The sequence below is a fragment of the Panthera onca genome, chromosome B1 (genome assembly GCF_046562875.1).
Source record: "Panthera onca isolate mPanOnc1 chromosome B1, mPanOnc1 haplotype 2, whole genome shotgun sequence".
Classification (NCBI taxonomy): Eukaryota; Metazoa; Chordata; class Mammalia; order Carnivora; family Felidae; genus Panthera; species Panthera onca.
In genome coordinates this window covers 121,772,852-121,800,368 of record NC_138342.1, presented here as the reverse complement: position 1 = coordinate 121,800,368, position 27,517 = coordinate 121,772,852, and the positions used below count along the sequence as shown (strand labels likewise).

The 27,517-nt window shown below is 38.5% G+C and overlaps 1 protein-coding gene across 8 annotated transcripts in view; it reads right to left on the bottom strand.

Annotated features, from left to right (window-relative positions):
- GAB1 (GRB2 associated binding protein 1) overlaps nucleotides 1–27,517 on the bottom strand; it is a 122,534-nt gene that overhangs the window by 92,197 nt on the left and 2,820 nt on the right. For 2 of the 8 annotated variants that reach the window (XM_060654084.3, XM_060654083.3), the window contains exon 1: nucleotides 2,758–2,872. The exons of the other annotated variants lie outside the window; for them this stretch is intronic. The gene's annotated coding sequence lies outside the window, so the exon portion shown is untranslated. Of the gene's footprint in view, nucleotides 1–2,757; nucleotides 2,873–27,517 lie in introns of those variants that run through there. 8 annotated transcript variants of the gene reach the window in all.

The window sequence follows — 27,517 nt, the reverse complement described above, 5'->3', positions numbered from 1 at the left end:
GGAAAAAAATTTCAGAAAGTAGCATTTGAGATATTCCTCAAACAAGGAAATAGTACAGTGAAAACCCAGCCATGAAAGGTGCGGGATGTGGAGAGAGAGAAGAAAGAGAAAGAAGCCTGGGAAAGTTACAGAGGGCTTTGAGGATTGCCAAATTTTCAATTCAAAAATAATTTAATCTACTTTGGAGAAACAAACTGTGATATATCCATGCAATAGCAAGGAATGAGGTTCTAAAATATGCCACAACGTGTAACTTTAAAAACGTTATGCCAAGCGAAAGAAGCCAGACACAAAAGACCACATATTATATAATTCCATCATATGAAATATGTAGAATAGGCAAATCCACATGGATGGATTAGTGACTGCCTAAGGCTGGTGGGGGGTTAGCTGGGGGTGCGATATGGAGAATGACTGCTAACGCGTATGGGGTTTCTTTTCTGAGGTGATAAAAATGTTCTGGAATTAGTGGTGATAGATACATAACCCTGTGAATATACTAAAACCCACTTAATTGTACACTACGTAAGGGTACATGTACACTTTACAGTACATGATTTATATCTCAATAAAGCTGTTACAAAAAATAAAATTAATCCATTTGAATATTTATGTTTATATAGAATTGATACCTAGTTAATGCCCTAACAGATTTTTCACCAGATATATGTATTAACTACATATAGAGGACATCACATATGCATAGAACATAATAGCAGGTTGACATTTTTAAGTTTAAGATTCAGTGCACTAGAATATTCCTAGAAGAAATGCATCTGCTTATCTTCTTAATCCCCCAACTCAAGATTCATTTCAGGTATTAAATAAATGGTAAACACAAGTTATATGAAGCTCAGTATTTGAACATAAGGTAAAATTATTAGTATAAAGAATCAGTTTCTTTTACATGGCATCAGGTGTAATTTTCAAATGGCATTGTTTTTTGAAACCTGGGAATGCTGCATTCCATTCCATTCTATACTGGGAGTGTTGTTTTCTAAGACTGCATAAAAAAAGACAAATCACATATTTTCAGATGCTGGTTTTTGTTTTGTGTTGGTAGCTGATTTATTTTTTCTTAATTACACAAAGTGGGCCTCATATTAGTATTTAATTTAATCTGTCTCCCTGAGAAAGACTCCGAGTTTAGAAAGCTCAAGATTTCCTCTTCAGGGTCATATTTGTCATAAATTTCTGATTGTGTGCTTTGCTATACACAGTGAACTTAGAAAAACTTAAGTATAAGCAAAGCTTGACTCATCACAAGCAAAAACCTAGCTTAAGCAAAAGTTCATTTTAAGAGTAAAAGCAAATTGGGGCATGGTTAAGCTTCCGACTTTGGCTCAGGTCATGATCTCATGGTTCTTGAGTTCGAACCCTGTGTTGGGCTCTGTGCTGACTGCTCAGAGCCTGGAGCCTGCTTCAGATTCTGTGTCTCCCTCTCTCTGTCTCTGCTCCTCCCCCACTCGTGTTCTCCCTCTCTCTCTCTCTCTCTCTCTCAGAAATGAATAAACATTAAAACAAAATTTAAAAAAAAAAGAGTAAAAGCAAATGAAAGAAAAAAACACGAGTGCATGTAAAACGATTAAAAGCTTACCAATTTTGCACCGTGTACACAAATTGAAGGAAAATGCCTCATGATGTGCAGATCTGTGACCTGTGAGGTGACCTTAACTTCTAAATCTGAATATTTACCTTCTCTGTCGTAAATGAAACTATTACTTATTGTGTACCTAGTACTTGCCAGTCATCAAGAAAAGCATTCCTCTCATTTTAAATGTGAATCATTACTTTGCAATGTGATTTTCTCCTAAAACAGAAACTTTAGTTAAAAACAATCTTCCAATAAACTTGTGGAAGTGCCTCTACTTTCAATTCCTATAATGGTGAAACACTAACAAGTACTGATTAAACCAAGTTAATATGCACCCAGTTTGTTTTAGTAATGCAAGATTCTTGCCAACTCTAGATAATGATCTCTTTTTGTCAACAGAAGCACTGTGTTATATACCTGTATGAGTTACCATTCTGCATTAAATGAAATAACAAAGAATAAAGGACCACAGAAGCCAACTAATGAATAATTTATAAATTGTTCTTTCTCTAAAACCGAATTACTCCTCAAATGTGGGTTTTCAATCTCCTGTAATTATGGGGACCATATTCTAGCTAGTGATTGATTTTTACATTAAAAGAAACTGCTAAAATGATGAATAGGAAACCAATAAGGCAATAAAACATGTAGTTTATTAGTAGTTATTGTAGAGAAAAAAAATAACACTCTAAAACTCATTTGCAAATTTAACTCTAGATACTAATTCAGGGAAAACCCTGATCATAACACGGAATTCTAGAAGCTAGATATAGTACCTGTTTTCTCCAGGTGCTGGGAGGAAACAGTCATTAACTCACTTGCCAGAAACAAGTTATATTACTTGAATTACAAACTTTCAATAAAAATCAGAGATCTATCAATAAGGAAGTTTGTGGTTCCAATATTTGAAATTAACTACCAGGTAACTTTTTAAGTTTCAGGGCAGAATAAGACTGTTTTGACAGAATACAAGTCACAAGTCAGAAAGCTCAAGAAAGTCTTATTTTTTGCTCCACAGAGTTCTTAGTATATTTTATAAATATCTATAGAATTTTTTATCTAAATATCCAAATTTTCCACATTCCAATTCCCAGAAACTAGATTTTGTTCATCAAGTTATTTATTAAGACACATGGGTAAATGATTTGAGGAAAGACACATACCTCACTAATATGTTTACTTATCTGAAGAAATACTGCGTTGTATGCACATGAACGTGAGTATGTTCAACGATGGCGGTGGGAAAGTGACGCATACTTGCTATAAACTGTTCAAAAACTGCAGAAGAGCATTCAGAAAAAACAAAAATATTTGTTAATCCCAACACTTATATATGTTACCCTTGTGGAATATACACGCTTTCAAACTAAAGTCCCAGTCATTCAGTGTATTTTTACGTCAATTTCATCATGTATCTTGCTTCATTCTTTCTATGAAAGAAGCGAGAATGAAAATAAGTGTTTTTTTCCCCTAGATTTCTCATTGCTAATAATAAAAACAGATTTAGAATTACTTAAAAACTGTAAAGGTGGGTTTGCTGCCATTAATCGCTACTCGTGAATGCCAATGCTTTCTCTAGTATTATCTAAAAATACATTTTATAATAGAGCCCCATATGACAAGGAAAATGGGTCAATGAATAGAGCAATTCAAAACTCGGGAATTACTGAATTTCAGAGCTGGAAGTGACCTTGTGGGCTCTATGAATCCAATTCCTATTTAAATGGAAACCTGGCTGTGACCTTACCAGGATACAGTCCCTATTTTATCCACATGTGAATCCTTTGTACAAAACCCAGTATGTGCTAGGCACTCTATAAATACATTTGAAATAAACTACCATGTTTGTTGGATGAATGAAATTCATTTTAATGTAATAGTTTATAATCTCAGAAAGAAAGACTTCTGGCTCTGGTCCTTCTACAAAGAAATGGCTTATTGTTCATTTACATATTAGTAATGAATAAAAGCCTGAATGGGAGATCATGCAATGGTAGTCTCCAACTAATGGAAAGGTTGTAATCCAAAAGTCTGTATATAAGTAGATTCATTTGAACTCAGAATGCATTTGCCCATTGAAACAATGTTGTAAACATAATGGTTCACTTCTCTGACCAACCCACAAAAGCTTCCTTAAGTACAAAGTTCCAACAGACTAATCACTATGCAGAAAAATCCACCATAGGAAAATGTGTCCAGCACCATACTGTGAGAGCCATCCTCTTGATGTTGTCTAGGAGGCAGGTTCCTTCAGGATTAGAGATTTGGGGGGGCAGAGTAAGAAATCAGACCAGGATAGAGTTGTCAAGAATGATACTGACAGAAATAATGGTTTACTCCCATGGCTTCCTTTCTTCACTCGTTGACCAAGCAAGCACATTCCCAGTGCCTTCTATACATCAGGCCCTATGCTAGGCAATGGGGGGCATACCAGAGACCAAAACTGACATGGTGTGACATGGGTTTTTTTTCTACCTCGGGAGCTTACATTCTAACAGGGAAGACAGATATTGGAGGGTAAGAAATAAGAATAGGGATGAGGGGGAGAGGGGAAAGGTGTGATGAACAGAAAAGGAAAAGAATTTTAAAGTATTAGATATCATTTCCCTCTCTTTCTTCCTTTATCTACATTCATTTCATCATTGAGGTGAGAAGAGATGAGGGACAGAAATAACTAAAAAGGAGATGCAGGGAGAACTTTTATTTTCATCTCCCCTACTCCCTTTTAACAAATCCCAATACCTCCTAGTGTAGGGCAGAGATGACTGGCATTGACCAGGGCTAAGGAGTGAACTAGCAAACACTAGGGCTGTATAGTAACCAAAAAGGTCTGAGAGGAGGGAAATACCATCACTCTGAAACAAAGGAGAAATTGTGCTGTGATCAGGAACAGACAAGATAAGCTGTACCTCAATCAGGAAAAAGCTATCCTGCTCAGGGCTCATCCAAAACAGACTCTGCTCCGGACATATAACCTTATAGACATTAAAATCTACTCCAGGGGCGCCTAGGTGGCTCAGTCGGTTGAGCATCGACTTCGGCTCGCGTCATGATCTCACGGGTTCTCACGGGTTCGTGAGTTCGAGCCCCGCGTCGGGCTCTGTGCTGTCAGCTTGGAGCCTGGAGCCTGCTTCAGATTCTGTGTGTGTGTGTCTCTGCCCTTCCCCCGCTCGTACTCTGTCTCTCTCTCAAAAATAAATAAAACATTAAAAAAAATGTTTTTTAAAATCTACTCCAACACCTCTCCAATTTTCCCCATAATTTTCTATAACCCATTCAGGAATACTTTTATTTTCACTCTTCCTATGCCTGTGTACTCTAAAGAGGTTCTCTAGAGAGGGAAGAATTAAATAAACTATAAAAAGTTAAATTTTAATCACTCATCCTTTCTGAAGTTTAATTCGAAGGATGTTTCAAGGTGACATGATGCTCCTCTGATTTGCAAAAGACAAACAAATAGCATAAGAGGTTGGAAGATTTCACAAGTCCGCGTGAGTAGGAAGGAAAGTGGACGATTAGCTTCCATGTGGGCAGACGTAAAATAACAAGACTGACAGGGAGTCAATCTAAGTCACTCCTGAGGCACGATGGTCTTTAAATAAATAAATGTGATGTAGGGAATGGGATATAGGGAAAACTCTAGTCCACCTGGACTGTTCACTCTACGGGTGTGGCCCCAACGACTACCAAAGCATTATTTAAAAAGGAATTAAAAATTTAAACACAAAATTGTACATGTCCGTGGAGTATGTGAACCTAAAATACAGGATGATGTTTCCATCACTGCACTATGGTAGGTTAACAGAGCAGGATAAGATTCGGAGAATATTATTCCAAATTATGAAAGGCCACCATACCTTCCTGCTTGGCCAGTTCACCTCAGTGGCTATCTTCTACCTCATTCTATTTCGATTCCTGAAGCACCTGAATCTCAACCACACCCTCCTTCTTATAAACTCTTCTAACGAGTACCTACTCTGATCTCCTCCTACCAAGTGACCGTCACTGTGTCTTTTGCTGCTTCCTCTCTCCTGATCCACGTGACAAACTAGTGTTCTGCAAGGTCTCACCAACTCCTCTCACTCAACAGATTCTTCCAGGAAGATGGCATAGATGTCCAAAGCACCCAGGGACACTTAGGCTCTTATCATTCCTGAATCTGCAGCTCTAGCCCCAGTCCCTCTCCTGAGCCGAGGAGGGTCTCCCAATTCATGATAAATGGTAAGTACTGGATTAAGGGAAACAATGCAGAAGCACCCACAAAAACTTCTGGTTTAAATCAGGGAGGCTGTATGTGCTCTTTCACAAAATTTCTGGGAGGACAAAGCCGGAACAGTAGAAAGAAGAGGGGTTCTGGAACAGACACAAATGAGTTTGAATTTCAGCACTGACATATACCAGCTATGTAATTTGGGGAAGTTACCTTGGAACACCAGTTTATTTACCTGTAAAAATAAGGGCAATAATGTCTACTTTTCAAGGTTGTTTTATGGATTAGAGATAAAATAAAAAAAAAAAAACCACCACTCAGCACACAACAGCTGTTTAATAAACAGAGTGCTTGCTTTTATGTCTGTGGAAGCTGCTGAGATGAGAATACTGAGAAATTATGGGTTTTGTTATGACATTTTTTCCTCATACCTATTATTAGCAGACATTGTAAGTTCTGTAGGAGGGTAGTTGTTGTCCTTATTTTTTTTTTAAGTTTATTTTATTCACCCTGAGAGAGACAGCGTGCGTGCACAAGCACAGTGGGGAAGGGGCAAAGAGAGGGAGAGAGAGAAAATCCCAAGCAGACTCCAGACTCCACACTGTCAGCACAGAGCTAGATGTGGGGCTCAACTCACAAACCCTGAGATCATGACCTGAGCCAAAATCAATAGTTGTATGCTTAACTAAGTGAGCCACCCAGGTGCCCCTGTTGTCCTTATTTTGAATCCTTCTACCTCTACCCCCAATATGCCTGGAACTGTAGGCTTATAGGATTCTTTTAGGATGTCCAGCATCTGCACTCCCCTCCCTATCTTCGGAAAATCATTAACCCTAATACTACAAAGGCAGAAAATTCCAGATAATTGGTTTCTTAGCTACCATGCAACAGAGTGCAGGTACACAATCAGGTACACTGGTTCTACCAAATTCATTCCAGATTTTAAATCTCAAGAAATCTCAAGAAATAAGAACTGCACAAAATCTGGGTCTGTGGTTGGGGCAGCAAATGCAGCTTGCAGAGGTAGCAATGGCAGTGTTCAGTATCTAGTTGTCAACGGTGGTGGTAGTAGGAGACGCGGGGCCTATGGTCATGGCCTGTGAGGCAGGGATGATGTGTTCCCCCAGTGGAGGGAGTTCCTGACTGATGTGCTTCTAAGCTAGGTCCTCAGCTTTCCAGAGACACTGTGCACTACTTAATGTCTTTAATAAACTCCTTTTCTCATGAAATTAGCCAGGGTTTTTGTTGCTTACAACTGAGAATCCTGACTGATAGAACAGGTCAGGTAACATTTTATTACTTTTGGTCAAAGGCCACTGTAAGATTTATAAAGTAAACAAATGTAGTGAGAGCCTCCCAGTAAGTCAAGGAGTCAGAGTGAGCTGCTGAACAAGATGTTCTTGACCATTTCTGAAATCATTTCTTAAAAGAATAACAGGAGGAAAAAAATCACATGCTGTTTTAATAGTAGTATCTAAAACATGATTTCTTTTTTCCTATCAGACTGAGAGATGCAGAACACTAGCTATCCCCTTAAAAGCATTCAGTTAGAGTATCTTCGAAGTATTTTAAAGTATCATACTGCTCAAGAAGTCCAATCATGCCCTCTTAAAAACTTGAATTTTTACCCTGCTTAATTATTCCCAAGGAAACCATGATGTCATCCCATTAAGCTGGTTCAGTTAGTGGCATCACCCTGCGTTAGCCTGATAGAAAAATCTTAAAAATATGCATCCTTGGAGGGAAAGACCAGGTAGAAACTGAAAAATGTAATTTCTGAAACTGAAAATGAGCACTCATAGTTCTTCTTCAATTAGAATTATTTCTCCTATAATAATTTAACTTCATTCACCTTGGATAATACATTTAATTCCCCCTAATCACTATAACTAAACTGTACAGAAGTCCGTATTAAATTTTCCTTTTGGCTTATTATCAAGAACTTTTGCCACTGCACTTAAAAAAATATTTTCAGTAAGAAATCACACTGCAGAAATCACATGAAAAACAAAACTCTGGCACATGAAAAAAAATATTACTAACAGTAAGCAGCAGGATTCTGAGAAAAATCAACTTGCAAGAAAACTTTTTTTAGCATGATGGCAAGGGATTGGGAAAAAGGAACTTACAGGAAAACGGGTTTATGTTGCCAGTTATTCATTCCCTTTTTTTTTCCGATTTTTGCAATATCCAAGTAGAATTCCTTGTCCGAACCTAATTTTATTTTCCATTTTATCCTCCAAAGGTCTCACCATCTTGTGATTATAAATTACGATAATTAACCACTGACACAATGGTAATTCCACGGATATAAGTTTTAAATCTTCAGTTCCAAAATAAAAAGTTAGAATAAAAAATGTATTTCTGATTTCAAACAATAAAAGCAAATTTAAAATAGCAAAAATAACATTAAAAAAATCAGAATCAGAAGAATGTGAACTGTTTGAAAATTTTCCCAGCTCTGAGTTCTGTTTTTTTTTAAGAAAATGTATGTGCTAGCCAAATTATGGAAAGAGCCCAAATGTCCACTGACTGCTGAATAGATAAAGAAGATGTGGTGTATGTACACACACACACACACACACACACACACACACACACACAATGGACTACTACTCAGCGATCAAAAAGAATGAAATCTTGCTATTTGCAACAACATGGATGGAACTAGAGTGTATTACGCTAAGCGAAATAAGTCAGTCAGAGAAAGACAAATATTGTATGATTTCATTCATATGTGGAATTCAAGAAACACAACAGATGAACACAGGGGAAGGGAAGGAAAAATAAGATAAAAACAGAGGGACGCAAACCATAAAAGACTCTTAAATACAGAGAACAAACTGAGGGTTGCTGGAGGGATGTTGGGTGGAGGGGATGGGCTAAATGGGTGGTGGGCACTAAGGAGGGCACCTGTTGGGATGAGCACCGGGCGTTATATGTGAGTGATGAATCACTGAATTCTATTCCTGAAACCATTATTACACTATATGTTAACCAACTTGGATTTAAATTTATAAATAATAAAATAAAATAAAAATAAATACATAAAATAAGTGTATGTGCTAAATGTGGGATGATTCCAACACTCATTATTTCAGACTAGCACACAGGGTGGTGAATCGACTCACACAAATGCAGATTCTGTCTATAAGGCAGGATTCACGTGAAGTTAGATCATTTGCACAAGGCCACAGAGTTTTATGCAACATTCATAAAAGAGCCATTTCCTCTTCTATGCTCAAACATTATTAACCAGAGATACTAAAAACTCAAGCAGGCTGCAACCTGCCTGACCTACAGAAATGAGAACCTCTTTTAGCATACTTCAAACTAAGCATGGACTCACAAGGAAAAAGCAGGCTGCTGTTAAACTGAGGATCTTCTATGTTAGGGTCCCCAGTCTCTTGGCTCAAAGAGAACCCCTGAGATTGAAACAGGTGAGAGAGTAGAGGGACTGGAGCGTGCAGCATGGCAGGGCAAGGTTGTCACCACCACCACCCACTGTAAGTTTAACAAACACCCTGAGGCACTAGGTACCGTGCAAACCTCAAAGCAGCCCTGTATGGAGGGGAGGGGCATTCCAGGAAAGACTTCCACACCCACCAGGAGATCCCAGTTTCCAGCTGGGGACCTGATGAGTGAACGTGAGAAGGACTTACTCGTTGCTCAAGGGGACACAGCCCTACAGAGGGTTTAGAGCACTCGCATGAGATGAATACCTTTCACAAAGTTAAACAAGTAAGGTCAGAGGATGCTTTAAAAAAACCAATAGCCCCATAAACTGGGGATAAGTTAAGCTCCATATGTTGGCTTAACCCACTAGTGTGCAGCCATAAGAAATGCTCACCACAAAGCATGTGGAAATGTTCTCTCATTATACACGGAGGGAGGAGGGGAACAAAACCCATCTAGTTACCTTCCTCCTTCACTGTTTTCATACTGGGCAAAGCCAGATGAAAATGGTTCTACCAGTTTGATTTGGTGGTTTCTGCCTATGTATACAAGTAATTAATGGACACAGTTAATACCTACTTTCAGAATCAGACATTTTCAGTATCAGAAATGTATGTGGGATGTCATCTGTAAAATGGAGTGGTCCTCTGGCCAGGCATTACTACAGTTTCGTGTTTATTTACTGTTACCCACAAGAAAACGGAAATGGCCTGAAAGAAGGCAGACCCGAGAGCACCTGACAGCTGGGGCCCTCTGCTACATCACTCCTCAAGTACTGTTTAACTTCTAATGCCATTTAAAATGTTATCACCCATTTACTTAGCCCTGCAGTTTATAACAAACCTACCAAACAGGACAAACCAGTCTGGATTATATAATATGTAAATATGCCAGGGAGCTAGGGAGCACCTAACAGGAGGGTAAGACAGAGCAATGGTTAAATGAGCTAAATAAACCTCACTATACCTGAAGGTAGCCTCTTCATTCACATTTCATTCCCAGCACTTTGTTACTAAAATGTGGAGAATGCAAAAACCAATGAAGAAATTATTATATGTATCCCCACAAATACCACCTAATGAGTCACTAAAATTAATTAAAAGGGACACAAAAGTCAGTATCTACATTTCATTCAGTTTTTAAAATCTTATATACCTACTGAATGACTCATATTTGGACCTAAAAATCTTAACACATTCTAAAGAAACCATCAATGATTAGTATCTTTTTCACACACGCACGCACACACGCACACAAGCACACGCACCCTATCAGCTTAAATGTGGGCCTAGTGCCAGAACTCAAGTTTCACTAGCGTTGTTACAGGACTTGAATAAATTGTTTCATGCATGTACTTGTTTGAGAAACAGATTTTATATCTACCACCCTCAGAGATGTTAAACATGTACAAAACATGGAACTGGTAATATTCCATAACTATTCCCATAACACAATAAACTGACATAAGAGAGAAACTCCACAAACACAATATTTAACATTTTATGATAAAAAAGATAAATACTGAAGTGATGATCAAAGGCACTCATTAATATCATATTGCTTCATGATTACATTCACCTATAAATTTTTTCTTTTAAAAGGGCTGTTATGAATCAACCAGAAAAAAAACAAAACTATGAAGACTCAGTTACATTTATATACTAGGTTAAGAGTAGATAGTGATTTTGTAAAAATATAAATCACACACACTATTCAAAAAATTACAAGTAAATCAATGAAGTTCAACAAAAACTAGCTGAAATGTGGTAACTTCAGCCTAGAAATTTAAAAGTATATATATTTATATACACATACATGATTGGCATATAAAATATAAATACATATGCTCATTATAATACTTCTTAAAAATTTAGGACTTGACAATGAAGAACCAAAGTTCTTCCCCAGGTTCTCATTTTTTAAAGTTTGGTTTTTTTTAATAGCTATAATCAAATTTTTCTTTCCTGTTTTCAATATACTGTATTTGTGTGATTTTAAAAAGTCAGTCTTAAGAACCATCTTTGACGAGACAAAGAAAAAAAAGAAAGCTCCAAGTAGGAAAAAAAACCCTCTTTTGGCAAGCCTATTAAAGGTAGATTTAACATATTATTTTAAAATCTTTCATAGGAGCAGTGAGAGTTAGTGTTACCACGCTACACCTTTCCATTCAAAAGAATAAGAGACACAGGGTTGCAAACTGGCCTAAACTATGGAAATTACCACACAGTGGTAAGCACCCATGGTTTCAACAGATTGTAGATTCAAATGCCCCCTCATTACGTTGTCATTCCACCCTTTACTGCAATAAGTGAACAGGAACAAACAATCAAGGTGAATGGTTTTTGAAAAAGCTCCCTGGTACTCTGATACTCCCCTGACCTGCCCCCAAAATAAGAACTATAGAACTAAGCATATGTGCTGCCTCATTTTCTTACCTTTATAATCTGCCACATCACAATATCTGAGAACCCCTGGTTTTAGCTGACTACTCCCTTAACTAGTTTTAGAGCCCCAAGTTGTGGTTTCAGCCAGAAGGTGTCAACACAAAGCCAAAAAAATATTTCTGGACACAGTTGCAGGCCACAAAGCCAGAACCTTGGAAAGACCATTTCTGTACTCTATAGAGCCAAGCCAGGCTGGCATCTTAATCATCCAAGCATCCACTGGGTAGGAGTTGACTCTACATGTGCCCTAGCTTATCCTGTCTGTCCTGTTCCAACCATCTGTGTTCACATGATAAGCCTGCAGAAGAGGTTCTCCAGCTCAGCTCACAGAAAGAGCTTTAGGACTAATTTTGCAAAGAACAAAAACAGGCTGAGTAGGAACTCAATGTAATCCAAGAGAGATTACCAAAGGTATTTCTGAGACAAATCCTAAAGTACATATTCTAAAAACAATACACAAAGGTGGTGGGAAGAGAAGATCTCAAATTTCTGCGGTATTAAAAAAAAAAAAAGGGGGGGGGGGCACCTGAGTGGTTCAGTAGGTTAAGTGTCTGACTTCAGCTCAGGTCATGATCTCTCAGTTTGTGAATTCGAGTCCCGCATCAGGCTCTGTGCTGTCAGCACAGAGCCTACTTCAGATCCTCTGTCTCCCTCCCTCTGCCCCTCCTCCATGCAAGCGCTCTATCAAAAATAAACAAACATTTGGGGGTGGGGGGAGCTGTTCTTCTAAAATGTTTCCCTTCCAAGAAGAAAAAGTAAACATTTTACAGGCTCATATCTCTATGGGCCTCTCAGAAATTCCCATTGCTCATTTGGCAGGCATCCAAATAGCCCAGCTTGGCTGGCAAATGTTCAAATACAGTTATTCAGAATATGTTAATGAGGCTAACGTGGTGCTTCCACCATGTAACCCCACCTCTCTTTTCTTTGTGTGAAGTGAACCTGTACAGGTTAAAACAGGCGTGCCAAACACTTGCTATGTGAAATTACTGACTGCTGGCTAACCCACTGCCAATTTAAAATAAGCATTTAGGGAGAGTGGCTTGTTCAAATGTATGCTGTCTTTAAAAATGGATATCGTGAGGTTCAAGTCACTTCCACTCCCATATACCTCTGTGGGTATAAAAATACAAACGTTAACGATTTATATTCTTTAAGTACCACATTCCAAGTACCTTGAAGATTACAAAGTACTTCACAAGTATTCTTTTAAAATAATTTCCCAGTGAAATATTTTTCATTCTATAAAGAAATGCAAGTAGTGGTTACACATTGTATGGATAACAGTAACTGAAATGAAAAGCAGAACTCAGTTATTTTATCAGTTAATACAACTATCCAACAATATCCCTTTAGCCCAAAATCAAGTATTTATTTTGTGTACATAAAGAAATAACAGAGCAACTAGTCAGTCATCTTTGGTTTGTATAAATCCTAAAAATCCCCAAATCTCCCCCACCCAAAATCTGACTACCTTAAAATTTTCACTCTTCTTTCCTCCTGCCTCCCAAAAAAGCATTTAACTTGTTTCTTCATCCACACAGACATTCCACACATACTCTGAATTTTAAAACTTAGGCCATAGAGACTCATTTTCAGTAGAACAGAAAGTGCTGGTTCCAAACAAACAATCTCAATCTCAACATTGCCCAGTCCCTAATTAGTCCTCCAGTCACCAGACCTTACGCAGGAAATCAGGATCTAATATCTTAAGTTTAAAAATTAAAGGGAGGTTGGAAGAAAGGTATAAATGGGATTACATACTTCCCCAGGGTGACTCATTCTCATACGCTCAGGATTAAATTCAACACTGACTCTGGATCAGGAAAGAATTTTTCCTCAGGGGCAGAAAGGGGCATGGGATTTCCAAATGTACACTCAAGTAGGATCTTCGGTGTGGCTCAGGTGAGCAAATCCCACATAATTAACTTCCTACTACAGTGAAGGAGTAAACATAGGTGAGGTGTACAACCTCCCCAGATGGTGCTGGTATGAAGCCCCTTCTGATGTTTCTGATGCTACACAGATTAGACAGAGGCAAGAGACACTGGGGTGGCACAACAGTGGGAATATACTCACTGTTACTGAACTGTGCACTTAAAAATGGGTACGACAGTACCTGTTATGGTATGTATTTTTTACAATTAAAAATAAAAATTAAAAAGAGAGATTGCGGTGAACTTACCATATTGCCATTGCTCTCGGGGACAACTAAAATGCTCTCACAATGTCTAAGTGTTTGAATGTGAGAAATTACACCAACCTACTACAGACAGAGGGGGATATGGCAGGCTGGGAATGGCACCGGGTCAGAAGCCTGTGCTCACGCCTCTGTCTGTGGAAACCAGCTGGCCTTGGACTCAGGGTATTTCCTAGGTTCAACTGCCTAGGGCCTCATTTTTTCCCATTAGGAATAGGAAGAGTAATAAAAGTGTTTTTCCTTTCATCACATTAAGAAAACCTGGCCATTATCTTTCTTGAGCCATTTTCTTCTCCCTAAGGTTTTCAATAAAAATCTCAAAGCTATGAAAATGTATTCTGCTTTGGAAATATATCCTTTAGAAACACAACAGATTCTATTTGAAAACATACATGAATGAATAGAAACTTATTTGAAAGAGTAAAAATATTTCAATATTCATGCTCCAATTTACCTTAGGAAAAACATGGGTTTCTCAACAAGTACTATTTCTCTAAGGAATAAAAACTAATTTCCTCAAAAATTTAGTATGTATGAAACTTACCATAAAAGAGTATCATAAATTGCTTAAGAATCACTGAAATTAGTAGGGAGATATTAAACATTTAAATATGTGTGAGCATTAAAAACTATACCTTAAAACATAAATAACCAAAGTATCAATATACTATAAATTTTAAGTCCATCTATGTAATTTTCTTTAATAATAAATCATATGTAATTATTAAAGAAACCCTTCCCTCTAGTAACTTATGCAAAGGGCAACAAATCTGCTTACCTAAGATTTTCTAATATATTTTCCAAGTTAAACCCAAACCCGAAAATTTTAATTTAAAATACCCCACTGAAACTTTATAAGCTATATATTTTTTTTATGCTGCACTTGTATGACTACTTAATGTTACAGTTCTCCCTAAGAGCATTCATCCTTGTTTTCAGCAAATACAAAATCTGAAGCATCTATCACTATGGTAAAGAACATATGGATTGGAATAAATTATAGAAAAAAATCTGAAAAAATAACTAGAAATATTAAGAGACTCATAACAAAAGAGGGTTACCAAGTACAGGGCTTAAAAAGTACAAGAAAGCAAGGAAATAAGGTCACCTGGAATGAAGAGAGCAAGTCGTGAGTCCTGCTTTCAATTCTTTGCACAGAGTAGAGGTCCCAGGAGTCTAGCCTTTCTTGGTTGCCAGGTGTAAGTGGCAGAAGCTGGTTCTAGGTCTCCACCATATCCAGCAACAGCCCTTCTACTCACACTTCAGGAGCCAAGTGATCTACTAACCAAACTTACTTGGACTCACAGTGCAACGAGAGGGTGTGGTGGACACTTCATATAATAACAGTAATGATACTCGACACTTACAAAGCAGATGTGGAGGAGATTCCAGCAGATCTTGTAAGCAGATGCACAGAGTACATAAGAGGCTGAAGTATTCCTGAGCAAGTAAGTGGAGAAGGAAGACAGCATGAAGGATGGTAAAAGGGAGGGAGGAAAGATCAGCAAGCCAGTCAATATGATACCATAGTGGTGAAAAGCTTTACAACAGCCTGGGTTCCTAGCATGGAAAAATGCATACTGACACAGAGATGGTTGGAGCAGGGTAAAGAATAACTTAACAAAGGAGCACCTGGGTGGCTCAGTCGGTTGAGTGTCCAACCTCGGCTCAGGTCATGATCTCACTGTCCGTGAGTTCGAGCCCCACGTCGGGCTCTGTGCTGACAGCTCAGAGCAGAGCCTGGAGCCTGTTTCAGATTCTGTGTCTCCCTCTCTCTCTCTCTCTCTCTCTCTCTCTGCCCCTCCCCCATTCATGCTCTGTCTCTGTCTCTCTCTCTCTCTCTGTCAAAAATTAATAAACATTAAAAAAAAAAAGAATGATATAACAAAATCTGAGAGCCATCATTTTGTAGGTAACTCTCCAAAATCCTTTTCCTGTGGGTGGGGGGTAGGGCGGGTGTCACAAGCTTTCTGTAAGGTAACTGAATGGAATCAGAAAGTTGCCCTAAGGAACTCATATGCCAAAAAAACAGAGACAGCTTTCTCGAAATGGATTAAGTTCAGTAGGCAGCTGGAAATAAAGTAAGGGTTTTACTTTATTCCTCTAAGATTAAATAACCACTCCTACCTAGTCCACTTCTTGACCAGTTTTCTAAATAGAGTCTGTCTTGTCTGTTTGTCTTGTCTTCTCTTTCTCTAAAATGGACTTTAAAATCAAAGTTTAGATTTAAAGAGCTAGATTAGAATGTCTAGATTAAACACTCATACACACACAGAGACACACACACACACTGAAAAACAAGAGAACCTCTTTAGTCACGTATAACTGCTTTGGTGCTCTTTTAAAATCGACCACATCTCAACTAACCAAAATTAGGGTGAACAAGACATGAATAATAAAGACAATGGGAAAGAGTGTTTGAAATTAGAACTATTCTAGGAAATCTGGACCATACTTTAATAATATGCTTTCAGATCCAAAAACCAGAATAACCAGAACTTCTGGTGAAGAGCTAATCCTTCTTCACCTTCCCTCCTTTGTCTTCAAGTCATTCATAAACGCTTGATTCGGGAATGCACATTCTTTTTTAAATCAATAGTTACATAATACCTTCCTTGATTTAATAATGTCTTTTGAGAGTCTCAGGTACTTTCTCACATGCTAACCTTTTTAAAATTTCCCTTTCACTTTTGTCTTCCACTAAATATGTCCTCTTTAGGGGACAGTTTGATCTAAGTCACTGCTAGAAAACAGTACGCACACAGAATCGCAGCATATTTCCTTTATCTTACAGTAGAGAGGCTAAAGTTACTTTCTGAGTTTTGGTTCTTGCCTTCCTATCCCACTCTTTATACGTATTTACTTCTATTGGATTTTCTTTCTTCTCCCTTTTTCCCTCAATGCCCAACTCAGGATTTCTCGAAGGATAATTTAAGGGACCACCTCCATCAGAATCAGCAGGGCCTTGAGTTAAAAAGTGTTCTGGACTTCTACCTAAATTTACTAAATATCAGAAGGTGGGTAGGGCTCAAGATTCCTCATGTTAAAAGTTAGCCAGGTGATTGTTAAACACACTACAAAAGTTTGAAGATCATGGTCCCAAACCCTTGATTCTTCCCAAGACACAGGGACTCGACTAAACTATAAACTAGTACCATCAGAGCATCTGAGAAGAGAGAGCATGGTGGCAATTCTCCCTTCACCTTCCTTTTAAAAAGCAGATGGAAGAGGCAAGAAAGCACAGTGAGTAGAATATAAGCTGAATGTGAGACATCAGCACAAATGCAGACTCGTCAGCCCAGCTCTGTGGCTACTGCCAATTACAGTAGCCAGACCTGCAAGAGGACTGATTACATGTAATTTATAAAAAGTAAACAAGCTGGGCGGCTTATGAACAATGAATGAGGATATTCAAGCCAAGAGGTAATAAAAATCATGAATAAATGACTCAACATCCCCCTCCCCACCCAGACAACAAGTGGTTGTATTCTGGCTAGGATTAGCAAGGACAAAAAAGAGTATTTGGGTAATGATTTAAATGACAACAGACCATTTGACAGAAATTCTATCAAATAAACCCTGGTGAAAGGTTACTGGGTAGCAGCTTCTGGTGTGTTCACAAGCTCAGCCATCTCAGTGACTGTTCTCCTCAGCCTTACTGAGGTAAAAAAAAAAAAAAAAAAAAAAGTTTGGCTCCAGTGCTACAACATAATCCTACACCTAAAATACAGTTGACTCTTGAACAACCCGGGGGTTGTTAGTGAAAATCTTGCATATAACTTCTGACTCCTCCAAAACTTTACTGAGAGCCTCCTGTTGACCAAAAGCCTTACCGATAAAACCATCAACTGACACATACTTGGTATGTTATATGTATTAAATACTGCATCCTTACAATAGTACCTTTTTCTTCTTCTTTTTTTTTGGTAGTCTAGGCCACGTGGTTTGTGTGTTTTTCAAATTGTTGCACATCTCCAAAAATCTTCCAATACAGTCACTGAAAAAATTCCATGTCTAAGTGGGCCCACTTGGTTCAAAGGCATGCTGTTCAGGGGTCAACTGTATAGCTTTTAATGGACATAGGAAAATAAACTAAATAAAACACATGTAGAAACTAGGTTTTATGAAGAATTCGTCTACATAGGGTTTCTCAACTTCAGCACTACTGATATTTTGGGCTAGATAATTCTTTATTATTGGGGTTGTCCTGTGCAATGCAGAAATGTTTAATAGCATCCCTGCCTCTACTCACTAGTGGCCAGTAGTACCCCCAGTTGTGACAACTAAAAATGTCTCCAGACATTCTCAAATGTCCCCTCTTGAGGCAAAATCACCTCCCCACTCCCACTAAAAACCACTGTTCCATGCAGAAACAGCATGAAGAAAAGTTCATATTAGTAAAATAGCTCATATAACATATTTTTGACATAAGAAACCTTACAATTTCTGCTTTTAAATATAAATATAAAATATATGCCTTTTGAGTATATCACCCAATTTTTCCATATATTTTTCTATTACCAGGGGCTAAAACACAAAATCTTAATATTGTTTTAATAAGCTATCCAAGCCATTATGAAAAGGGACACACAATAAAATAACTGAGTAGGCCCAAGGTATTTATGCCCATGTAACAGAGCCAACATACCCATCAGGCACAGGAGGCACAGAGCTAGGGCCCATGAAACTTTTTAGAAGCCCAGAAAAAGTGTTTTTATATTAATTTCTTTTAAAATCAGAATAAAAAATGAATATAATAACAATACCAGCTTGGAACATATCCATCTTTATAGTGACACAGATACAAAGTACAATTTTTATTCTTTTTTTTTTTTTTTTTTTGTAGAGGAACTGGGGCCCATGAAGGCAAAATTACCTGGGGTTCATAAAAGTCACCATATGGTCCCACCATCTGAAGGGCAGTAAACAATTAAAACAAGCATGTATGATCAGGTGCGACAAGCACCATGCCATGGAAACGGCAGAGCATTAAAGGAGGATAAAGCAGATACTCACAGCCCACCAGCTCTATGTGTGAGAGGAACGGTGGTGGTGGAAGTTCAGAGGAGGCTTCGGGGGAAGAGAACAAGCAGAACTTAGCCTGGTGTGAAAGCAGACAGTAGAGGACCAAGAATTTCCGGAGAAGAGCATGAGCAAAGGCCACACAGACAGGTCCCACGGCCTGGGACGCGGAAGTTCGGTACAGCTGAAGCAAAGGGCAAGAGTGAGAAGGCAGCAACAAATACTACGGGGGGGCACACGCAGGCCCCTCATCACAACGGGCCTTGCAAGCTGAGAGAAAAGGTTTGGGCACTTGTAAGGGCAAAGGGACACAGCAGAGCAGCTTCAAACTGGGGAATAGCATTCTCAGATTGGTGTTTCAGAAGGCCATTCTGGCTGCCTCAGTGGAGCCAGTTTGGAGGAGAAGTGAAAGAATGGAAAGGTAGAGGCCACTGGTTTCTGCAGCAATTGAGAAGGCAAAAGGCACCTTAGGTAGCAGAGGTCAATTAACTCAAGAGATATTTGAGAGGTGGAGGCACCTAAGTGGCTCAGTAGGTTGGGCATCTAACTCTTGATCTTGGCTCAGGTCATGATCTTATGGATTGTGGGATCGAGTCCCATGTTGGTCTCTGTGCTGACAGCACAGAACCTGCTTGGCATTCTCTCTCTCTCCCTCCCTCTCTGCCCCTTCCCCACTCACACACCTCTCTCTCTCTCTCTCTCTCTCTCTCTCAAAATAAACAAACATTAAAAAAAGAGAGATCTGGGAGGTAAAACTGATAGGATTTGTCACTGGGTGTGGAAAATGAGGGAAGGACAACACAGAACACCTCTGGCTTAAGCCAATAGACAAGGGTTGGTGGAGTGACTGACTGAAGGAACAAGAGGACTAGGTTTAATGACAGGATGATAAGACCTGGCATGGACATGCTGAGTCTCAGTTGCTGTGGGAGATCTAAGCAGTCCTCGACCTAAGCAGTTAGATCCACAGATGCGGAGTGAGAAACGGATTGAGATAATGCCTACAAAGCATCCACACGTATAATTCAGGGCCATTTAAGATCCAGAGATGGGCTTTAAAGGTTAGAAAATGTTCAAGGCTATGATAATGTTTGTGTGTAAGTTTGTAAGAATTCTGCAGAAACTGAGAGCTGAGAGCTTTTATCAAATTTTCATAGGGGTTCACAAACACACATTGGATGACAAACCACTAACAGCATGTGAGGGGAGAATGGGCCATCCAGGGCTAGCACTAGCCTACTGAAGAACACGCACATATAAGGAAACCCAAGCCTGGTATCAGGATGGCATGGGAAAGAACAGATTTTGAAAGAGGGACTGGTCATCTCTTCAACAATGTAGTCAGAAGGTCCATGAAAAGCAAGAGCTAAAAAGTTCAAATCTAGTTCTGCTAGATTTGGCAACCAGGAGTCACTGGGGATCTCAGCGGGAACTGTTTAGGTAAGAGTAGTGGAAAAGGACCCAGGCTCTATTCCATTACGAAATGAGTGGCAGGTGAGGAAGAAGGGGCAGTCAACCGTACAAAACCTACTCAAGAGTCTGGCTAGAAAAGGAGCAATAAAAAGAGTCTCACTCCAGCTCCATCTTTGAAAATGGAATCCGCCATTTAAGGTCGTGGTAAGAAATCTCTTACCACCTTCATTAAGCCTTCAAGTGCCCCTGAGTTTACCTCCTTCTGCTAGATTCTTCTGGAGTCTTGCCTCAAACATCACTGATCATAATATAATTAGCAATACTGAGTGCATCCTATGTAGCATATAAACTCCCAAAAAATGAAGACAGTGCCTTCTTGGTCCACCTCTGAATTCTTCACAGTACCTTGTTCATAGTGGGTATTCCCTCAGTGACTGAAGGATGTGACCCAAGAGGTGAGAGATCTGGCTCTGCCTTAACAGTTGGTAAACATGTATGACCTGGGACAAATCAATTAGTCTCCCAAAGGCTAATTTTTCACTCCCTGTAAAATGAAGAGGTTGGGTTCTTGACTAGGGAAGAAGGAGATTTATGAAATATAGCTATTGCTTTGGTAATCACAGAAATCCAAATCTTTTGTATTAAAAGCCAAAGGACATCCAAACAATACATGAAAGAGAAATGGGTTAGAAAGGTTGAGAAACAACCAAGTAGATGATTTATAAATTTAGGTTTAAAATTCTGTAATTATTTGGTCATGCTGCTCAAGAGATTATGCAAAGGATCACATTGTACATTTAGACACAGAACAAATGCCATCTTTGTCCTCTTGAAATTAATATCCTATCACAAACACTAAAAAATGATAAATGAAGGCATAATTTTCTTTGTAAGCAGATCATGTGTACACACCTTCGACTGTGTATACTGTGGGTCATTATGAAAAGCATCTAAAAAATATATTAAATATATTAGGCTTTCTTTTCCTGTTTCGACTATTTACTTAAGTGAAGAAAAAGAAAAAAAGGAATACCGTTCAACAGCACCAATTTAATTTTGCAGCCTGTTTTTTGGAGATAAATGACCTATATACCAAATGAAGATTACTCAGAAGGCTTTGGTTTTATGTAACAGCATCACTAGGATCAAATTACCTTCCCAAATAGTTTGCATTCTTACCAGTTCAGTATTTCCTTTTACCTTTTCTCAACACTTCAAATATTTAAACCTGAAACTGTCAGGGAGAACTTGTAAAATTTAATACTCCTACACAACTTCAGGGTCAATTATAACTTTGCCAGAGGGAAGGGGGTTCAAATAATACCTCCTTAACTGAATGAGGTTATCGTTCCTCTTCATGTTCTACCTAACACCACTGGAATTCAAAACACTGGAGGGAGCATTTTACCGTGTTTCTCTTTCAAGAGTGCAACATTAAAACTCCTCTCCCGCTAATCAAATGGTCATCCCTCCATCAGAAGCACTTTCATCCTGGCTGCTCTGACTCTGGCCAAGGCACTAAAGGGAATGTGTGATGGACTGGAGTTGAGAAAGCACACCAGGTACTTAATTCTTTCATCAGGTAGTCATCTCAGGGAGGAGATCTGCTACTCGGAAAGTGGCCTGACCACATTTCCCAATACAGTAGTAACTAAAAACTGCATTTCAGGAGAGAAAAACAATCTGCGTGCTGGGTTGAACATTATTATTCCCAGTCTTGATTACCAGGGTACAGGGACAGAAATAACTTCCCACTTTTAGAGAAAAGATAAAAGAATGTGTGTGTAAAGATTCTAACACAAATACTCTCTGATACTGGTGGCGGGGCTTATATTAGAGAGAAAGAAGTGAAAACAAAGAGGAAAAGAGCAAGAGGTTAGATAGAGAACCACAGGACAAAGAGTGCCTTTACCTTTCTCCCACTTAAAAAAAAGTTAGCAAATAAAATATTACGGCAACTGGCTAATTGATGTATTAAAAACAAAAATAAATGGGCACGCCTAGCTGGCTCAGTTGGTGGAGCATGCGACTCCCGATCTCGGGGTTATGAGTTTGAGCCTCACAATGGGTTTGGAGATTACTAAAAAAATAAATAAAAATAAACTAAAAACAAAACAAAAATAAAAACAACAACAGAATTCTCAACCTTCTCCTGATAGCTACTGTCCTACGTCTTCATTTCACAAAAGCAAACCTCTTGATCAATATTATATTTACCTGCTTATTTCATGTATAATAGCTAAATATCTCTGGACAATACCAACAAATATTGAACTCAACCAAGCAACAGGAAAGTAATGTACAAAGCCTTGGCGCTAAAGGACAATTTTTCCCCTCTTCAGACCACAGGATGGATGCCTTCCTCTCACTTTTCTCTTGAAACGTAAAGTGGAATTTTGATGTTTTCTTTTTCCATGAGTGCCATTCTTAAAGAACATATAAAACTATGTTCAAAAAAATTTCAACTACATGAGTCAAAGAAAAATTAAAAAGGGAAAAGAAAAACAATGAACAGGATAGTTAAAGCACAGTTTAGTGTTTTTCTTCCTTTAAAAAAAAAAAAATGACCTAAGATTTTTACATTGAAAAGAAATGTTTGGACTCATGTTTGGACTCTCTTGTATATTGTTTTTAATTCATGGAACAATGTACCCATTTGTTTTTTTTCCTTTTAGTATATTTTTTTTTCTTTTTGAATACACAGGAATTTTTTAGGCCAAGTATGAATTCAAAGTAAAAAGCTGAGAAAGAAAAAGAAACACCACCATAAGAAAAACTCGTGGTGAACTTGGCATTCTTTCCAAAATAAAAAAAAAAAAAAAAACAAAAAAAACCAAAACCCTCAGTTTAGAAAGATAATAAAAATTTCTGAAATACACATAAAGGAAAGAATATTAAATGAAAAAATTTAAGATAACTCACATTTCCTCTTCTGGAAGCTCTATTTCTTTGCAACTTACATCTTCATGTGCAGTTTGCATATAGCAGCTCTGCTAAAAACAACCACATGGAAAATTTTTGTTCCAGATAAATACTGCAGGACAGGGCTTGGCAGCTACAAGTTGTAATCAGAATGCTTCAAGAGCTAATGTAACAGAGATAACAACCAAACATGTATTTCGGTGCACCGTGTTAACTATTTTTTACAAAGCAGGCTATCACACAGTCAAAAGCTGCTGGGTTCTACTTCATATGCATTTAACAGTGAGAATTCTTCCCTTAGTTAAGGAGAATTTTGCGCATATGAATAAAAGAACTGCTTAAAATATAAAAGACTCTCTTTTCCAGTCCAGTTATTCTTGTATTAAGGTGCTCACGCGTACAAGCCTGGAATGGTCAAAAACGCCCAGTTCCTAAAGTGACTTTTCCCAGTAATTCCACAGGCCTGAACTGCCACCTACTATTCAGTAAGACTCCCCAGCCATCTAGTTGGCAACTGAAGACGCTACTTATTTAATGGATGTGGAAATCCACGGTACAAAGAACCACTTTTCCCCAGGAGTAATCTAAAGAAGAAAAGAATGCTAATTTCATTTGTGCTTGTAGCCAAAGAGGGGAGGAAAAAAAAGACCTGTGACTTGATAAGTTTCCTGTACTCAAATCCACACACAGAGATAATAGGAGTCACACAGAAACGTTGTGACTTTCAAGCCAAAGTTCAAATGGCAAATTCTGATGAAGCTCTAAGTTGGTGGAAATTAGCCACCATGTTAATTTGAGGAATGTGAAATGAGAGAACCCCTTCCATCGACAGTCAGAGGGGGTTTAATGAGACCCAGTGGCGTTCTTCTCTTTCCTCCAACACTAGCTGGCACTCACACAGCTGGGCTAAGATGGCTTCCAAAGTCCAAAATAAGACACTAGCCCAAGGCAGCACTGGCTCTCCTGCTGGAACTCAGGAGCAAACGAATCAAAGGCTCTTTTATTCTCCCTCCCACCAGAACATGCTCCCTCTCTGTTGTAAACTAAACGCTTGCCAGAATGAATTATTTAGCTCAAAACAGACATAAAGAAATCTTAAATAACACATAGCCCTTGAATTTGAATAAGCTCAGGTGACCAAAGGAGTTGTTTTGTTTGTTTCTAGTCTGACACATAAAATTCACTTGCGGTCAGGATCCCATCAGAAGCATTAGGTCATGGCAGAAACAGAAACTTCTCAAACTAGATGTTACAGCTGACATCCAAACTCCATGCTTGAAACTGAGGTGTTCGGAAAGCCGTCCCTTAACTAGGAGGTCTAAAATCAACACAAAGTCTTCGTTCTTCCTTTAAAGCCAGGCTTCCCTTAGGATTTGCTATTTTTGCCAACAGTAAGTACCTCTGTTCTTCCAAGAACAGAGCCTAAAAATTCATCTGTGAAATCTTCCCTGGCAGCCCCCTTCCATTCCCTCCCAGTCTGAACTCTTAAGCAATTATTATCTGAATCATTCATCTGGCAAGTAATCATATATGGCCTTATAACATATGTCTTGGAAAATGATTTAAATGTAGGTGCATTTACAGCTTGTCTTCACAAATAGATTAGAAACTCCTCGAGGGCAGGGAGTGGGCCTTTCCGTCCATTGTATTCCACACAAGACACATTACAAAAGCTCCAGAAATACCTGTTTATTCAGTCAACAGGTACTTGTTGCTCTTCTATTCTGAGCCAGGCACTGCTCTGGGTGCTAGGGTCACAACTGAGGCACCCACAGCAGGATGCAGCAGGCCTGTGTTCAGTAAGCCTGTGTTCTGTTAAAGCAAATGCTGGAGGGTCCCTAAAGAACTCTGCTTAGGCAGTTCCTAATATATCCACTAAACTATTTAAGATGAACAAGAAATTAAAATTTATTTCCCAAAAACAGAGGCCTAATGAGAAGCTCCCCACTCTGCCTCTCATTTCCAAGCAAATATCTAAGGAATGTTAAGCCACAAGAGTTTAGAATCTAGATTTTTACAACATTTCTCCATTTTACAGATGAGGAAACTGAGGGTCAGAATGGTCAAAGTATCAGGTGGATAATGGCAAAGTCAAGTCGAATCCTGGGTCCTGACACTCAGTCCAGAGTTCCTTCCACAGCAGCACAATTTACCCCAAACTCATAAAAAAATAAAGCAGTAGTCCACCTGCTGTATTGTCCCTTCTCCTGTGTTAGCTTCTGTAAGAAAATTAGGAGTAATGACACTTATTGTTCTGAATCAATCACCTCTTAAACTTCCTCAATCTGCAAATTATCAAGACCTATCTACATATTTTTTATGTTGACTACAAAATATGGAATTTTATTTAGTCATAAAAAGTGCTTTGTCATTTTATATCTTCTTATTTTTAAAGCAGACTCAATGACAAAACACACAGAAATAACCAAGTCAGCTGGCAACCAGATTATCCAAGTGTAACTCTTGTCGTATTACTATTTTGTCCAAAGATGATCTTTTTAAAAAATTTAAAAACCAATTTTTAACAAAGAACTCTAAAACCACCCTCCAAACTGATAGAACTTCCTAATGGTTATTTTGAATCCCAAAAGACAACAATCAGACTTAGGAATCCAGCAAGTTTTACATGGAGAATTTTGTACTCATCATTAAGTCCAGGCACAATCAGAGAATGAACTATTATTACCTATCATAAAGGCTTAATGTAATTGGTAGTTGATGATCTTTGTTAATAGAAACAGTGTTCCTGCCACATTAGAAAAAGTAAAAAGAAAACATTAAGAATTTGAGTGTAATGTTTACTAAAGTGAAGTTTTCCAGAAAAAAAATTCCTTCAACAGAATAATTATGTTCCTTCAGTCACTACAAGCAAAAGCTTCAGAATCCCCTGATTGTTACTGGTAATTGCAAAAAAAAAAAAAAAAAAAAAAAAAAAAGTGCAAGAAGAGCTTCCAGACATCACAGTCCCATTTGCTGTAGCAACAATATTGAGCAGAGACAATGCTTACTTAGCACAGATCCTGGGCTGTCCTTAAATAGGACAGCCTGCCTGTCTGTGCCCCTCTCCTCCATGTAACATGTCAGATGCCCACCCGGAGGAAAAGGCTATTTCTGTTTCTAGGCCCATTTCCAAAACCAGGGGCATGTTCTAGACAAGAACCATCCTATTAAGTGACAGTAGAAGAGTGGACCCCAAGCTGGGTACAGATTACACACCCAAGAACTGGCCAAGGTCTTACTCCCAGGCTGGCTGGCAGCTAATAGGCCACCTTGGTCTAGCCTCAGAAGTAGGTTCTCCTGCTGAGATTGCATACCTGCCCAATGCTGACAGCTGGGCCATGGAGGAGTACAAACTCAGTGTCCAGACTTGAGGCAGGCCATAGGGAAGCTCCCCCTACAGAGATATGGTGATAGCCAGCTGGCTTGAATCAATCCTTTGTTTTCAGACTTACATTTTCTCTCAGCTGAAATTTCAAGTCCTGATGAAAATCCTACCATTATTTCAACCATCCGATTTGTCTTTAAAGAACTCTTTTAAAAAATCTGAGCATCACTGTTTAGTGCATACTACCAAGAGTTTACTTGTTCTCTGTAACCCTGGTAACGGTGATCTGTAAATGATTCCATTCAGGTCCTTACAGTAAAAAAGCAGCTGTTTAATATACAACACAGGACAAAAACCAAAACACGGCAGTAGCAAAATTGCAAGAAAGCATGAACACTTTCACCTCCACTTTAAGTAGACTTCAAAAAATTCACAGAGGATGAATTGAAACACATACAAAGGTTCTTGCTCTTTTGCAAATAAATACAGAAAAAAGTAAAACGAGATGAAAAGGCTAGAGGAACTACTCACTACTCCAGTATTCCTCTTTTATGTCCCTTTTACTCTCTTTAGGAAATTCAAGAAAAGCCTTCATATCAGATGAACACACTAGTGTGCAAAGACAACAATGCTGTGTAGTTGACTATGAAACAGTAAACATAAAATGGAGTTGTATAAGGAATGCAACGGGGCCATAACATGAGATGACTTTAATGATAAAACTAAAACAATTTTTGCCACATAAAAGCCCTTAAGGATCATCTTAATCAATGTTTGAATACCCTATAAAAACTGTAAACAGCAAGACAACTGTCAAAATTCCGTGAGCCAAAAGTTCCCCAACAGAATCAATGCTCAAACTCCCTGATGTCTTGTTTAACAATTACAGTACCACTCATCCAAGACATCTTTTCACAGCAAATTCATTCAT